The sequence below is a fragment of the Sceloporus occidentalis genome, unplaced genomic scaffold (assembly GCF_023333645.1).
Source record: "Sceloporus occidentalis isolate IW3139 unplaced genomic scaffold, rSceOcc1.0.p SCAF_4, whole genome shotgun sequence".
Classification (NCBI taxonomy): Eukaryota; Metazoa; Chordata; class Lepidosauria; order Squamata; family Phrynosomatidae; genus Sceloporus; species Sceloporus occidentalis.
This window is the reverse complement of record NW_028316984.1, coordinates 171637409-171654127: the sequence shown is the minus strand read 5'-3', so window position 1 is coordinate 171654127 and position 16719 is coordinate 171637409. Positions and strand designations below refer to the sequence as shown.

Below are 16719 nucleotides of genomic sequence, written 5' to 3'. Positions count from 1 at the left end.
CAAGAGAGAGTATTCTAGTTAGTTGCTCCTGGGAACTGCAATTCCCTTTGTAGTGAGACTGGCCGGTTCTTTCATTGCAATCATTTTATTAGTATGTAAAGTTCATTTTATTCCAACAGGCTGTTCAGAACTGACTTTTAAACACATTTTAAATGATTGTAACACTGTAGGTAGTTTAATGCCATTTGAAACATAGGGCAAGATCCTCTATGGGAAGAGGGACCATAAAGAAAATCCCCCTCCATTTCCCCTCTCACCTCCTGCAGGTGTCAGTGTCACTTGCTGGGAAGTCCCTCATCATGACCATTTAGTGGTTAGTGGAGAGCAGTATATAGTGAGGAGTGTCAGACCATATTCTTATAGCTGTATGCGTCAGGGGATCATAGAGAATGAAGTCATTGCATGCCTGGCTAAGGACACAAATGCAGCAACACTGTTTTTGTCGTTGCTGTGTGTCTTCAAGTCATTACCAACTTATGGCAACCCTAAGGTGAACCTATCATAGGGTTTTCTTGGCAAGATTTGTTCAGAGGACGTTTGTCATTGCATTCCCCTGAGGCTGAGAGCATGTGACTTGCCCAAAGTCACCCAGTGGGTTTAATGGCCGAGCTGGGAGTCAAACCCTGTTCTTCAGAGTCATTGGCCAACACTTAAACCACTACACCATGCTGCCTCCACCACTACATAGCTATGCTGGCTGGGCAGGGAAAAAGACAAGTGATATTTGACAGGATTGGGCGTTATGCAGGTGAATGTCACTGACAGAATGTCAGCCATAACTTTTATATGTTTTTATCTACATGTGTTTTAAGTTGTCTTTCTTCTTATCATGTAAGCTGTCTTGAGCCCCAGGTTTGGGGAAAAGGCGCTACTTAAATAAAGCAATACAGCAAAATACAGTACAGTATTTGCTTGATCTGTGATGTATTATCACACAACGAATGAAAGCTAATGCAAAGACAATACATATTGTCTTTGGCCTAATCTAGTGGATTTTGGGAAAGTGGAAGACTCATGTGACGACTTGAAAATATGTCCAGATCAGGATTTCCTGCCTTGTAATTCAATCCATCTGCTTCAGGTTTCCACTAGACATTGTTTGAATGCTCACATGGCCATTATAATGCATCCAATTCCACTTAAAATCAACATATTGACTTCTCAGTGTGTGAACTACAGTCAGCATTTCTTGTCAACATTTTCATCATGTTTGGAATACTGACACAATTCATATAACAATGAGCTCACCTTTGAAAGTATGTTGATATCTTTTAAGTTGGAGAAAGGATGGTTCTTTTCATCTATATCAAGTTCCAGCCCCTCCCTCCCTCCCAATATATTATATTGGTTATCATAAAGGATAAAATATTCAATTTGTGGAATTTACTGAGTATATTATGTAGTGGCACTGACTGCAAATATTTTGATTTTAAAATGTGCTTAGACCTGAAAGAGACAGAAAGCTGTGACAAATGTAGAACACAGAGAGACAGAGGGACAGACACACAGACAAAACACATACCCTGTACGTGTTCAGTGTCACATACTTTGGATGTAAATCCAAAGGCCAATATGTCTCTTCTATAAAAGACTGCATTCCATATTACTTCAACATAGACCTCCACATCCCACTCTGCCCCTGGAAACTATTAAAGATATTGCAAATTGTAACCCTATGTTTCATGTTAAAATGAATGAGATTGGAGTTTAGATCTCTGTTCATTTTCTCAAGCAGGTGGTTGAACTCATGCAGTTGTTGATCATTAGATAACGATTCCTCCAGACTTTTAGTTATTGCAACAATTCATTAAACTGGTAAAGTGAAAAATATGAATGCTATGATGGCTTAGGGAATTAGTAACAGCATATGGTATCTTTCAGTCTCTCCATTACTGGTGTAAATCCAGAGTGGGTTAACAGTCAGTGACTGTTAGTTGTTCTCCATCTAATGACTCTCCTGTGATTCATGTTGATAGGACTTGGTGGTTTCAAATCAAACCTCAGGAGTTTATATCACAAAATCTACAGCCATATACAACACCTGTCTTGGCAGGCTCTGCAATCTGGCTGGGAAGTGAAAGACCATATTGACTAAACTATATACCCAGTGGTAGCCTCACCTGGTCCTATTGGAAAAATATATACGTAGTGGAATTCATTAGACAGTGTGTGGGTTGGGAGGGACTGATTAGTTGAACTGTAATGTACTGAATCAGCACAATTCACAAGGCACTGGCACATACCTAATACTGATCTCCCAGCAGTCTGCCAGAGAAATCACAGAATGTTTGTGGAATTGGCATGACCAGTTCAATCCAAATGGAAGGGTGTGTTGAAAGCTCTGCACACACATTTCTTTACTACATGCCTTCTTACTAAGTATCTAGGTTTTTCACTGAGCAAAAGTAAGTGGAATGTACTGACTAGAGGTCTGAGCTTGGATCAGGGAGAATTGAATTAAGATCAACAGTTGCTTAAAACTGAGTTTAGGAGTTAATGTGCTGCATTCACAACTGTATGTATACCAAGGAAAACAGAGGCAGAAGAATACTTAAGAGGAGAACCAAAATAAGCCAAGGAAGAAGTGGTGAAGGCAATAAGTCTTACATAATGTGGAATGCACTGTCTGGGGATGTGTGTGGCCTTCACATATTGAGACTACAGCTTCCATAATCTCCCATGTTGCCAATTCTGGCTAGGGTCTTGGGAGTTGTCGCTGAACAACAATGGAGGACTCACATATCCCCCTACTACAACGTGTGCTTTTAGAAAGTTGTACAGTTGTTACTTCCTGTCTGAAATCTAAATCTTGTTTATTTCCCATGCTCTGTGCATTAGTGTAGAGACATTTAAGATCGTGGGGAATTCTCCCTTCCTGCCTATGTAAAGTTTCTTCCCTGCCACTGTGTCCTTCAGATCCCCCAAGGAAATCAGTGCATATCTGCTCCACAACCAAGACCGAAATGTATCCATCACACAGGCCTGCAAAACTGAGGGTCATAATTTTTTTAAAAAAAATATGTTGGTTTTATAGGAATTTGGCGTTCTAAATTTTTTTTAAAAAATGACTTCAGATTTGCTCAGTTTTTCACAACTTGATTTGATGCTTCTGTGTTCCTAATATATGACTGAATGAAATGATCCTGCAAAAACAAACAAACAAAAAATCCTGCAAAGAGTAAGAAAGGGGCTAAAGCTTTCTGATAGACTTTAAAAACATTTTATTTTGCTGGTATGAAAGACAAAAATCTGTTCAAAATCACTAAAAGAAGTAGAATTGGAACATCAGCATTAAAACTTAATCAAAGCTGAATATAAACTGAACTGATAAAAAATATGGAATCTGTGTGAAACCTGTGTGTGGTATAATATTTTTTATTGTGTTTTGTAAAGTCAGCACCCCAAAATACATTCAAAACAGCTACAATATTGAAAAAAGGTTTTTTTTTCCTTCAGTGCAGGTCTGTGTTATAGGAGAGACATGAAAGAGCATTCTTAGAAGGAACAAGAAAATCTGTATATACTAAAATCTCCTGACAACAGTATTTTTTGCAGATAAAGCTATTTCAAAGCTAAATGAAGTAAGTAAGTGCAAACTATTTGCAAGTCCCCTGCAGGAACCCAAAGATTATTTCAAAACATTTATTTTTGTTACATATTTTTGCGCTTTTCTAAGTTTGCTGGCACATTCTACCTCTTGAATTCCTGCTGTCATTCAATTGGGATTGGGCCTTCAAGGCCTTTTAGATGTAAAATAGTTTCTATGTAGCAGGTGGTCTTTCCTGCTGTTTATGATGTAGCCTTGGGAAGCCAGTCAGATGGAGCAGTTCTTCTTTATCTGCATGGAATCTGGATAAATCACAATCAAACAGATGGGAAGACAGTCAACATATCAAAGTCCACTAGACTAGCAGCAGTTCATAAAATTCTGCAAACACACAACATTTGCAAAAGTGAGAGACAGAGAGGGGGAGAGAGGGAAGCATGGACAATTTATTCAACCAACTGTTACATGAACAATCACTTTGCTTAAAAGTAATTTTTCAATATGGGAAGTAGGAAAAGAAAACAAATCCAGCAAACAGTTTAAATGATCACAGCTGCTCAATACATAACTCTGCAAGTGTAGCTCATATTATGGAAGATAAACACCAGGAAATTGGAAATTAGACTCTAATCTACTGTGGCAGATCAAAGAAGACTGGTGAAACTGGTACCTCCCAAAAGAAGGATGAGAACCTGCTACACTGAGCATGCAAAAAGTTAAGACTACAATTGTGATGTATATACTATATGTTCTGAAACTTCAGGATAATGTCTTCAATAGGTACGATGGCTAAAAAACATGTCAAGTTCAACCATAGCTTAGAATGTTACTTTTTAAAAGGAACTAGTTACATTGCTAATTACTATGATAATTCAACAGGTTTTTTTTCCTGACGATTACTGCAGTCCAGAAATGTATCTCTTCAAGCTGTGTCATAGAATCATAGAATTACTGAGTTGGAAGAGACCACAAGGGCCATCCAGACCAACCTCCGCCATGTCATTGAAAAATAAGATCAGTAGACAGTAGAGTTGCCATAAGTCAGAAATGACTTGAAGGCACACAACACCACCAAAAAATAGCATACACATTTACACACACTCTACCTTTGTGGAATGTAATGTGGGAACACTGGTGGGCTGCTAGATCTGGCTGGAGTTGGAAATACTGGAAATGTGCAAGAGGATGACATGTTCTATGAGATGGCATCCATAGCTTTTGATGGAAGCTACTGGTGTGGTTTGCTGAAGTTTCTTTCTGGCCCCTCAAGGCTCGAAACACTGGACTGTCTTATGGAACACAGCAATCTGACCAATTTTTACATGCTCTTTATTTATTTAAAAGAGCAGTCCTATTACTATGGAACTGTTAGTAGTTCTGGACTAGCAAGCCACAGAGGGACAGGAAACACAACTGTTTTTTGGGCTCCCAATCCCAGATTTTTATTAGCCTGGCATCCCAAATCCAGCAATTCTGAATCAGCATGCAGAGATGGGACAGGACATCCAACTAGGCAGTTTATGTGGGCTCTCATTAACAGAAAATACATCATATTGGGGATTTAGACTTCTCCTTTTCCTTTTCCCTTTCAAAGAATTCCCCCAGCCCATTTTTATTAGTTTGAGGACTATATTTGAAATAATATTCACTGTTCCAATATGTTTGGGAATGAATTGAAGAGCTTTAGCACTATCAAAACAATAGCCCTGAGAGGTCTAGATTAATAATGATTACTGGAAACCCTTAACTCCTTAACATGTTGACAATGCTGCAGAGTGTGCTTTAAAAATGATGTAGCAAGTGGTTGAGCTGATTAAGGAACACATTAAGAATAAAAATGAAGCTATCTACATGTGCGTTCTCATCTCTCCCCACCAGAGCTCCAAGACTATGAAAGCCCTGGCACTTATCACAGATACTGATGGCAACCAGAGAGTGTGAATCCTGAGTTTATTATGGTTTTGTTTAAAAATGGAACTCAGTTGAATAAAAAGTGTCTGTTTCCTGCAGTACTTTGTGGAATCTGCTAACAGATGGGAAACATGAGGCTCCTGGGAAGAAAGAGATCCCCCCCCCCCCCCCGAGCAAGAAGTTCTGACATGGTCACCATAACTCAGAGTAGAGTTGAAGGCATCCACAATGACAAAGACAACAACTCCCACTAAGTGGTCAACAGAATCTTTATCAAGGGAATATCAGTATTCATATGATCAATATTGTTTAACTCTGAAAATCTAGTCTCAGAATTAGCCAGTTCTTATTACACTATCCTCACAACAGAAGTATTTATAGTATTATCTATTTATCATTGTGAGGTGTTTACTGTGTGGTTATTTAAATCTTGAGTTATAACTTTATTATCTGGACTTTTAGGATGGTTTTGCCATGGGAAAGTGATATACAAATAGACAGGATGGTGAGCATAGTCACAGGTGGTTAAATCCAATAACATCCAAACAATGATACCTTTATTGGGACAACAAAAATGCACAATGACATGTTGCAAGCTTTCCATTGAAAATGTTAGACATAGGCCTGCATTTTCTGTTTCTGTGGGGAGACAATGGTGGGGAGTGGCGAGAAAGACAATAAGAAAAATAATGAGAGAGATGAAAAAAAGCGGGGTGAAGATAAGGGGGTTTCTAAACTAGGTAAAACTGGTACCTGGCTTAATGAATATCAGGATGGAAAGAGGATGTGAAAGAAAAAGAGTGGGTTTGTGTGCACATTTTCTTGAGGGGGTAATTAAAGAATTTTTAGTCCAGGTACCATTGTTCCTGTTTTATCAAGTTAGTCTCAATCCTAATATCTACAGCTGGAGATGTTGCAAGATGTTTTTAATTGGGAAAGCAGAGATAAATATTGTATATTCAGTTGGAGGATAGGTCACCATGAAAGAGATTTCTTGAAGTGAAGGGTGGCACAGTGGTTAAATGCCTGCACTGCAGCCACTTACACACAAACCATAACGTTGCGAGTTCAATACCAGCCAGGGGCTCAGGCTTGCATCCTTCTGAGGTGGCCAAAATGAGTACCCAGTTTGCTGGGGGCAATTAGCTTACACATTGTAACATGCTTAGGGAGTGCTTAAGTGCACTGATAAATGGTATAGAAATGTACTTTCTATTGTTATAAGGGGAATTTGAGAGGTAATGGTGACAAAATTAAAATTCATGTTATATATTTTAAATGGAAACTATGGCCTGAAAGCAGCTGCTAGTCCCAAATAGAGTAGATCCATTCAATCAATGTGATTTACACAATCCTACAATTATTTAATTTTACAGTTTTACATCCTCCTGGCTGGGCTTCCTCTTTCTCACCTCTGTCCTCTAATTTCTGTCCAGCATTCAGCTGTACGCATTATGACATCCACCCACCGCTCTGACCATATCTCTCCTGTGTTGGCATCCCTTCACTGGCTCCCCCTTCCTTTCCGCATTCAGTATAAGCTCCTCTGTCAACGTTTAAAGCCCTCCATGGGCTGGCCTCTCCTTACTTATCAGACCTTATTTCTCCTCACCTTCCCACTAGGGCCCTCCGCTCTGGTAGTCAAGGTCTGCTGTCCCAGCCCAGGATTTCCTCTGCCCCATCTAGGATTTGCCCCTTCTCACTCGCTGCCCCTCACTCCTGGAACCTTCTTCCCCCACGAGCAAGAGCCATCACTTCTTTAACCAGCTTCAAAACGGAGTTGAAGACCATCCTGTTCAGAGAAGCCTTCCCAGGCATTGCATAACTGTCACTTGCTATTTGATGTTTCTTTGTTGTCTGTTTTATTGAATCATTTCCTGTATTGCTATGTATTTTATATGTATTATCCTACTAGAAAGGCCCCTTCCCCTCCACCACTCCCTTCTCCTTTTGTGTCGTGTCTTTTTAGATTGTAAGCCTGAGGGCAGGGAACCGTCCAATTAAAAAGATTGTATGTACAGCGCTGTGTAAATTTACAGTGCTTTATAAATAAAGGTTAATAATAATAATAATAATAATAATAATAATAATAATAATACAGTTCCCTCCCTGGCTTTGTCTTCTCTCTTTCACACCTGTAGAATGGAGAGAAGGAGCAATATTGGTGCTTTAGGATGGTACTGAAAAGCAATACTTTATGGATTCTGCAAGCACTCACTCTTTTCCATGGTGGAAGGGGGAGGATGAACAAAGCCAATCCATGGGATAAAACACTGAATGGAAAACTGAAATCCAGCATTTCACCTAGAGACCAGGGAAATTATCACACACAGTTTTTAAGCCACAATTGAAGTTTGAAAATAGCACCTTTATCAATACTTAGCACGTGATGTTGCCTCCAATTCATCGCTGCTGTGCCTCTGAAGCTTTGTCAGGGATGATGGGAGTTGTTGCTCTTCACCTCTGGCTCGAACTCACCACCTTGTTACGCACCGGCGCTGACCAGTTTTGGCCAGTGGTTAAAGCTTTGCTCTAAAGCAGCAGAGTTACAGAGAATAGGCTGAAGACCCTGACAAACTCTCCAAGCCTTCTCACTCTTGCTTCCACAGAAGTCTTCCCACTTCTTCAGGATCCAGCTGGCTCTTGTATCTTCACTCAAGACACCATACAACTCAGTAGTCTTATATAAAAGATCTACTTTATTCTACTATATACAGCTCCAAAACTATCCAATACAACTCCTCACTACTACCCAACTACTACCCACAAAATACATTAGGAATCATAGCCATTATTATAGTCCTTGGATCATACCACCCACTCTTGTCAGTATCCACCCAGTGGGCGTGTACATCCATTCTCATTGGTTCTCTTGTTTCTACCCAGAATTAATGATTTCATCATCTCAGCCTTGACCACTTAACAATTCTCAGGTGTGTTCAATTATCCACTTTGCATTTCTGTCCTTGGCATTTAGGACTTGTTAATTGCTTTACCTTATACACCTGTGTGGCTCTTAATTTGCTTCTGCTGAGTCACCCTGACTCTCACATACAAGTTTTATTTCATTCACTGTATGTCCCATGTTGCTTTTTCCTTAACAAGCTTGATTAGAGTGCATCTTTTCACTAACAGAGAAAACCTATCAATAATCTCCCAAATGTCATGCTGTGCCATTAGTTCTCAAGTGCAATAAGTTCCTCTTGTGACACTTCTGACATTAGGCAGTCAGATGGTGTCAGTCTCCTCCCTCCCAATCCCCCTCTTCCTAGCTATTCCAGAGCAAGCTGATTTTCTTTTCTTCTCTTTCAACTTTGTTTTACTAAACCACATGGCTATTATTGCTAAATTGTGTTACAAATATTTTTCTTTAAAAAATTAAACAAAACAAACAACAATGAAAGGCAATGTGGGTAGGGCATAGGACAGGAAGACAATGTTAAGGAGCAGAGTGGAAGAAAACACAAAAGACCATCAACTGCAGAAACAGCACAAATCGTGCTACAGAAGGGACATGTGATAAGGAAAGCTCCCAAACTGATAATGTATGCATTTCCTTTTATTAATGTCATGGCAGCAAGAATGAGGCTTGTGTGATAATGTCCCCAGTGATGTCAGTGGTTTGACCACACTCCTTGTTTGATGAATGGCTGTTGGAGTAATTGTGCATGAAACAGAAGAAAAAATATTTTGACTGACAAGTGGTATGTGTTCTATATGACAACCACAGACTGCTCAGTCATGAGCACATGGCATGAGGTAAAGTTACAGCAAGCTTGCATCATGCTGTGTGGCACAGAGTGATGACTCAGAACCACCCTCCTATATAAAGGGACCAAGAGCCTGGGCAGTGTGGATTACTTGGTTTGGAGCTGTTGGTTGGAGAGTTGGTGTGTGTATATATTGCATTACATTGTATTCAACACAACTGAAGATAATGACTCTAGAACTTTGGATGAATCAACTATGCCTGTGACTCGTCTCTTTGTGTGTGAAAAGTGCATTGCCAATAATGATAGCTGGGTATTTTGCTTTTGTAGTTTTTTTTTTTCCACTGTTACGTTATTTTTTGGCTGCATCTGGGTAACCTGATCCCAAACTGCACCAGTAGTTGGCTTTTCACTCACCAACAATGACATCATCCAACATTCAGAGAATTGTGGATTAGATATCCACCAACCCAATCCCGTCAAAAGTAACTCTCCACCCCGGCTCTCATTGAAGAACAGTAGCAGCTCCCCAGAGTTTCAGATACAAGGCTCCCAAACTTTCCAGGAGGATCCAACCTGGGGAGATCAATATGCTTCTTTCCTTGGTCAGGAGTAGGAATCATTAAATCCTCCATATAGTGTTGGACTGCAGCTCTTATTAATTCTTACCCTTGGCATTGCTGGTTTAAGCTAAATTGGAGGTGCATTCTGATGGCATCTGAAGAGCCATAGGATTACCACACCTGGTTTAGCTTTCATATTTAAATTACTTTGCTACCTCATCAGACCTAGCAGTTTGTGTGTGTGTGTGTGTGTGTGTGTGTGTGTGTGTGTGTGTATATATATATATATATATATATATATATGGCTGCATGAAGCAGTGGTAGCTAACAAATTTCATGTAAAACTCATGTTTGTTTTAGCACAAGGCCCTCTTATCATACCAGAAATGCTAATAAATGAGAGGAACCGTTGGAAGAGTTAACAGTGAGAAAGAGCTAACAATGTTCTGTTTAATAGAAATGGTGATGTTATGTTGTACACAGAGCTTTTTTCCTATTCCCCCATAGCATAAGAACACAGAATCAGCACAACAGACTTAAGGAAGACTTCATTTACCTTGATCCCCGGAAACAGATTCCTTTGTCAGCTATTTGCGAAACAAAGCCTCAGCTTGCAACTCAAATCTTCCCTTTAGGCATCCTTTCTCTCAGTGAACCCTGGCTGTTAATTAAAGGTAGCACAGCAAAGAGCTTGCCTGGGAAAAGAAAAGAAATGAAGAAAAGGTGGGGCAGGCAGGAAGCTGTTTTTGGCTCATCATTGGAAGGGCTACTATTTACCATTTACATTATATCTCTCTGCCAAGAGAGAACATGAAGAAAAAAGGAATTGGTGAGAGGTCTTTGTAGACATAGCATTCCTGGTTTTGAAGAATGCTGGAAAAGTACACATATACACAAGCTTCAAACAGAAAATAATCCATTTGGCAATTTTGGACTTAAGTCTCAGAGATCCATTCTAGCTCAACTTTGAAAAACACAGCTGCAAAGAGAAGGAGCAAGTTTCTCTGCATATCATGTGATGTTTAATTAAGCAGCCTGTGAATTATTTAATATTGCTTGGTGATGTTTCAGAGGGTAAATAATGCCTTCCACAGCCAGTTAATATTTTAATTTAGGGACACCAGTCTGGACTGCCTTTCCTTAGACTGATTATTCACCCTGCTTTCTCTAGCTCATCCTATGAAAAGCTTATCAGGAGGTCTTGTGCCTGTCATTTAGGAAAAGGGCTCAGTAATTGAATTTGCTTTGGGTATGTGCTGTTTTCTGTAACATTGGGAGTTTAGGGATGATTAAATTAAGCCTTTGTTTGCAGGTAAAATAAGAATAGGGTTAGATCAGTTCATATTGGCTATCAACCTGAAACTCCTCATCAGATGTATCAATATATAAAGTAGAAGTCATTCTAGACAAAAAAAGAAACACAATAAAAACACTGGTAGACCGGGCAAGAAGGATCTGTGAACCATACTTCCTGGAAGATGAATTGAATCACCTAGACTGCGTTCTACAGGCTAATAGTTACTCCAGCTCAGACATGAAGGGCTGCCAGACCTAGAAAAAACCCAGATAGAGGCATGAAGACAAACAACCACCATACATCAAAGGAGCCACAGACAGAATAGGGAGACTGGTGAGGAAACGCAACCCCAAAATGATCTACAAACTGACCAAGAAAATCCAGCAAATGCTGCACTCAGTGAAGAATGAGAGAGACCCTCTCATGGCCAAAGGAGTTTACAACATACTGCGCAGCTGCGGACAAGTCTACATAGGGACCACCAAATGCAGTGTTCAAACACAAATCAAGCAACATGAGAGACACTGCAGACTGGGCCAGCCAGAAAAATCAGGCATAGCAGAGCATGTTATAAACCATTCTGGGCATAAAATGCTGTTTGAAAACACTGAAATTCTGGACCACGCCAACAACTATTGGGTCAGAATGAACAGGGAAGCCATGGAAATCCACAAACACCTATACAACTTCAACAGGAAAGAAGAAACTCCTAAAGTAAACAAAGGGGTTGTATAAATAGCTTGTAAGGAGCGGCTCTATGCCACCCCTCGAACTACTGGGTTGTGGATGCGGCAACCACATGCCATGCTCCCAACCCGGTACAAAAAGGAGCTGCGAAATGCAACTCCTATCTGCACTGCTACAGGGCAACCATAAGTGCTGTGGCATGGCCTTATGACACCCCTTGTGCGCAGTGCTGTTTGGGTGCTACACATGAGCAATGTCATCATGGCACCCACCACCTGATCAGGCACGTGCCAAGATGGTGCCTGGATGCTGGCACAAGGGCTTCGAGCGTGTAAACACTCAGCCCTCTCTGAACCCTAGTTTGGGTCCAGGCCAGCACAAAGTGCTGGTCTGTACATCCTCAAAGTAAACTACCAATCCTGAAAAACACCAAAATCAAGACCCAGCAAGTGCAAATGAAAACCACCCAAGATGAGAGGTTTTCCCAGCAGTCAATGGATCATTAATTAAATAGGCACCCTGAGGCATCACTCAGAAGACCACCGCACTAGCACTCTCTAGTAGAGAACCCTAATCCCAGGATTTCATAGGATGAAGCCATGGGAATTAAAGTGTTATGAGTAGAATGGAAGAGGGTGAAACATGTGTTTTTTTTCTTTCTTTCCTCTACATATATTAGTATAGATGAGATACTCTTGTTCAGTGTGACCTGTAAGATAACCACCCATGGTAATGACTTCTTGGGAGGTGACACCACAGCTCTGGGATTTTCTTCCACTACACAGTTGTTCTCTACACTGTTGTGATTTAGGTGCAGGTTGAAAACATATTTATTTTATTTCATGCTTTCCAAAGCCTTTTGAGTTTTAGTTTAATATTGTTTTATCATCTTGTACATTTTGATTATATGTATTTATTAATTTTATACTATATTGTTGTTTTTTGTATCTGGATAATTTGTTCTACAATTGCATTGTATAGTTTTATACTTGCATTACTTCTTCCTTCTTCTCTTTTGCTCTGTGTATATTAGACAGTACACCTTTGACAGGGCTGGCCATTTTTGTTGTTGTTATTTTCCTTGTAAAGCACCATGTACATTGATGGTGCTATATAGTAATAGTAACAACAATCATAGTACCAATAATAATAATAATAATAATAATAAACCTTAGGGAGAGGATGGGCAAGTGCTATATTTGTTTTTCTGTATCCTACAGTGGGAAACACTAAGCTCTAAATCTGGCTTACTTTGTAGTGAGCCAAGCCTTTCTTTGACTTGTCACAATTCAGATGGGCTCCCTTTGCTCTGCTTGTCCAACATTGAGTCCTGAAATGAGAAATGAGACAAGAGAAGATGTTGTTATTTCAGTTATCTGTTTTACAATCCGCCAAACCCTTAAAGAGTCTATTCATAAAGGAATGCTTGGAATTACCTTTCAAAAGTATTTGGAAATCTTTGCACGGAAGATTTTGCCTCAGGGCAGAGTTTTATGAAATTGGCCAAGCACTTAAATAATTACACAACTAGATGAAAACTTTACAAATTGTTATGAACACCTTTCAAAAAGATGAATTATCACCCGCAAATGTACTAGGAACAATCATCTTCGACTCACTGTTTTCACTAATGGGCCACATAGTCAAGAGATTATCTAACATGGATTAGTTATTTATTGATCCATGCTTTAGTCCAAAGATCTGCAAACAAAAATCACATCACTGGGCAATAAAGGAGGCGGGCTTGGGGAATTCTGGAGAAGTTGCAGAAGGCAGAACTGGGCACTGCTATGGGAGAATGTATTCCTTTAGTTACTCCAGATACAAGCTATGTAGGGCTTTACAGGTCATAGTCATCACTTTCAATTATGCCTAGAATTATTATTATTATTATTATTATTATTATTATTATTATTAAACTTTATTTCTAAAGCGCTGTAATTATACACAGCACTGTACAAAGTCGGTAAAATTAAAAAGTATATAAAAGCCTGCCCAAGGCGTACATTCTAGGGCGGGTTATAGACCGCCGCTTTGAGGCGGTCTGCTGCTGCCGCCGTTTGCTCCGTAAGGGAGCCGTCGCAGCCACACCGCGCAGCTCCCTTGCGGAGCAAAAAAGAAGCTCCAAAATGGAGCTTCTTTCTGCGGCGCCTCTGTGACATCACGAGGTGCCGCTGGCGCACTCGCGACGTCACAGGCGCCGCGACACATTCAGACGCACAGCATCCGATACGTAAAGATGGCGCCGGCCGTGTGGAACGGCCGGCGCCATATTGTACGGACAGAGTCCGTATTAGACCCAGGGGCGTCTAGAAGAGATGCCCCCTTTTTAAAATGGGACATCCTGCAGACATCCCAAGTGCCGGTTTGTAACCGGCCTAAGATAACAATAAAAGAGGAATAAATAAATAAATAATAAAATCTTTATTTATATCCCGCCCTTCCAAAAAGATCAGGGCGGCTTACAAATGCAACAATGCAACAAATACAGGTTAAAAACACAGCAAACATCAATACCAATACAAAAAATGAAAATAAAAAGCCCCATTAGCCCATCCTCATGGCCACGGAAGAGGAGGGAGGCCCACAGGATGTTTAGTCGGGGAATGCCTGCTTAAATAGGAAGGTCTTGAGATCCTTCCTAAATTGGGCCAGGGTAGTAGATGAGCGGAGCTCAATGGGCAGCGTATTCCAAAGGGCAGGGGCAGCTGTGGAAAAGGTTCTTCTAGAGGTAGAAGCTAGCCTAGCCCCTGGCACCTTCAGCAGTTGCTGCCCAGACGTTCTGAGGGTGTGAGGCGGATTGTACGGGGAGAGGCGGTCCTTCAGAAATCCTGGGCCCAAGCCATTTAGATAAATGATAAAATTACCATATAGAAAAGAAAAAAACCAAATTAAAAACATCAAATATAAAACAAATCACATCACATCAAATATTGTCAGACAGCCAAATGACAATCACAAATTCCCTGAGAACGCTTCCCTAAACAATATGGTTTTCAGCTCAGCCTTAAAGCTGGTTAGGGAAGTGATGAGCCGTGCATGCAGAGGAAGAAGGTTCCAGGAATGAGGGGCAGCAAAAGAGAAGGGACGGATCCGGGATGGGGCAGAGGAGATCCTGGGTTGAAAGAGGAGACTTTGGCCACTAGAGCGGAGAGTGCGAATAGGGATGTAGGGAGAGAGAAGATCGGTTAAATAAAGAGGGGCCAGCCCATGCAGGGCTTTAAAGGTGAGTAGCAAAACTTTGTACCTGATGCGGAAAGGAAAAGGGAGCCAGTGAAGGGAGGACAACAGAGGGGAGACATGATCATAATGGCGAGCGAGTGAAATAATGCGTGCAGCTGAATGCTGAACAGAAATTAATGTTTGGAGATGAGAGAGGGGAAGCCCTGCCAAGAGGAGGTTACAGTAGTCTAGTCGTGAGACCACTAGGGCATGGACCAGTATCTTTGCGGTAGAAGCTGAGAGATATGGACAGATTTTGGCGATATTATAGAGAAAAAAATCTGCAGACTTTGGCTGTAGTCTGGATCTGAGGGATAAATGACAAAGAGGAGTCAAAGATGAAACCGAGACTGCGGGCTTCCTGGACCGGCTGGATAGAGATGTTATTGACAGAAATAGAAAAGGAGTAGTGAAGGGTGGGCTTAGGAGAGAAAACAAGAAGCTCTGTATTGGACATATTGAGCTTCAGACGCCGATGGTGCATCCAGTGGGAGACAGCTGTTAAACAGGATGACACTTGCTGCTCTAGCTCTGGCGAAAGATTAGGGGTGGAAAGGTACAGTTGGGTATCATCGGCGTAAAGATGGTAGGAGAAACCAAAAGAACTGATAAGTTTGCCAAGGGAGAGTGTGTATAAAGAGAACAGAAGGGGACCCAAAACAGAGCCCTGAGGAACTCCAACAGATAAGGGGACAGAAGACGAGGTCTGACCACCCGAGACCACTGAAAAAGAAGCAGAATGGTCACCAATAAATTGTTGTAACAAGGGAGCTGTGTGCTTTCTTTAATGAGACCCACATAATGGTTTGGTTAATGCTGTTTAAGACAACTGAAGCTTCTGAACACTTTTCAAAATGCTGATTTTGAAAAATTGCACAGAGTAAATTACAATAATACCAATGGGATGTAATTAAGGTATGCATCATTGGATCCAGATCTGACATTTCCAGGAATGGGTGCAAGTTGGCATACTACCTTTAACTGTACACTGAAACTTGAGCATTGAGGGCCGTCAGAAATCTCTTGGAGTCATCCAGGGGCAGACCATCTTAATCAGTCTCCTACCCATGAAGAGGCTCTAAGTCTCAGCAAGTCTAAATCCCATCAGACAGTCATATGTCTAGGACAATGGAATTAGAGAAAGTTATTCAATTCCAGGTTCACCTCCATCCCATCCAGCACAGAAAACTAGATCAAAATATGTTCTGTAGCGTGAGTGAAACCTGATATACATTGAAGTAAATCTATGATCATCATGAAAGACCACTCCCAACAGGGCAGCTTCAGCATCGATGTTGAAATCCTCCAGCACAACATGCTGAGGAGACTCCAGAACCACCTTCCTTCTTGACTAGCTCAAGAAGGAAGACTGTTGAATGCGGGGGGGGGGGGGGGGGGGTAGGCATTAGTGCACCAATAGAATGCCTATTATCTCTAGGTCATCCATATTCCAACACCCAAGGTTGGGAGGGGGTCAGATGTAGAGCTTGGGTCCAGGTTATTAGAAAGACCATATCTCACTTTATGAGCCAATTAGAGTGCAAATATCATCCTGAGATGCCCTTCTAATTGTCCCACCAATTTCTCAGGTCCTTTTGGACGGAACAAGAGATAACAAAACAAAACAAAGTCTGTTCCTATACTTTGGAATTCCTTCCTTAGAGAGGCCAGGATGGCCCCACTCCTGCTCTGTTTTGGCAGCTGGTAAAAACATTTTTGGGCCATTAGATATTTTCATATTGATGAAGGTTGAGCTTTGAAATGCTGTGCAATTCAGATTTT

The 16719-nt window shown here is 40.9% G+C and overlaps 1 long non-coding RNA gene across 1 annotated transcript; it reads right to left on the bottom strand.

Annotated features, from left to right (window-relative positions):
- Nucleotides 1-3612: 3612 nt before the first annotated feature.
- LOC149315016 (uncharacterized) lies at nucleotides 3613-13047 on the bottom strand. The gene is made up of 3 exons (XR_016281152.1): nucleotides 12967-13047; nucleotides 10288-10426; nucleotides 3613-3849 (listed from the first exon to the last, which is right to left on the bottom strand). It is a non-coding gene; the product is annotated as an uncharacterized LOC149315016 (long non-coding RNA).
- Between the last annotated feature and the right edge of the window lie 3672 nt (nucleotides 13048-16719).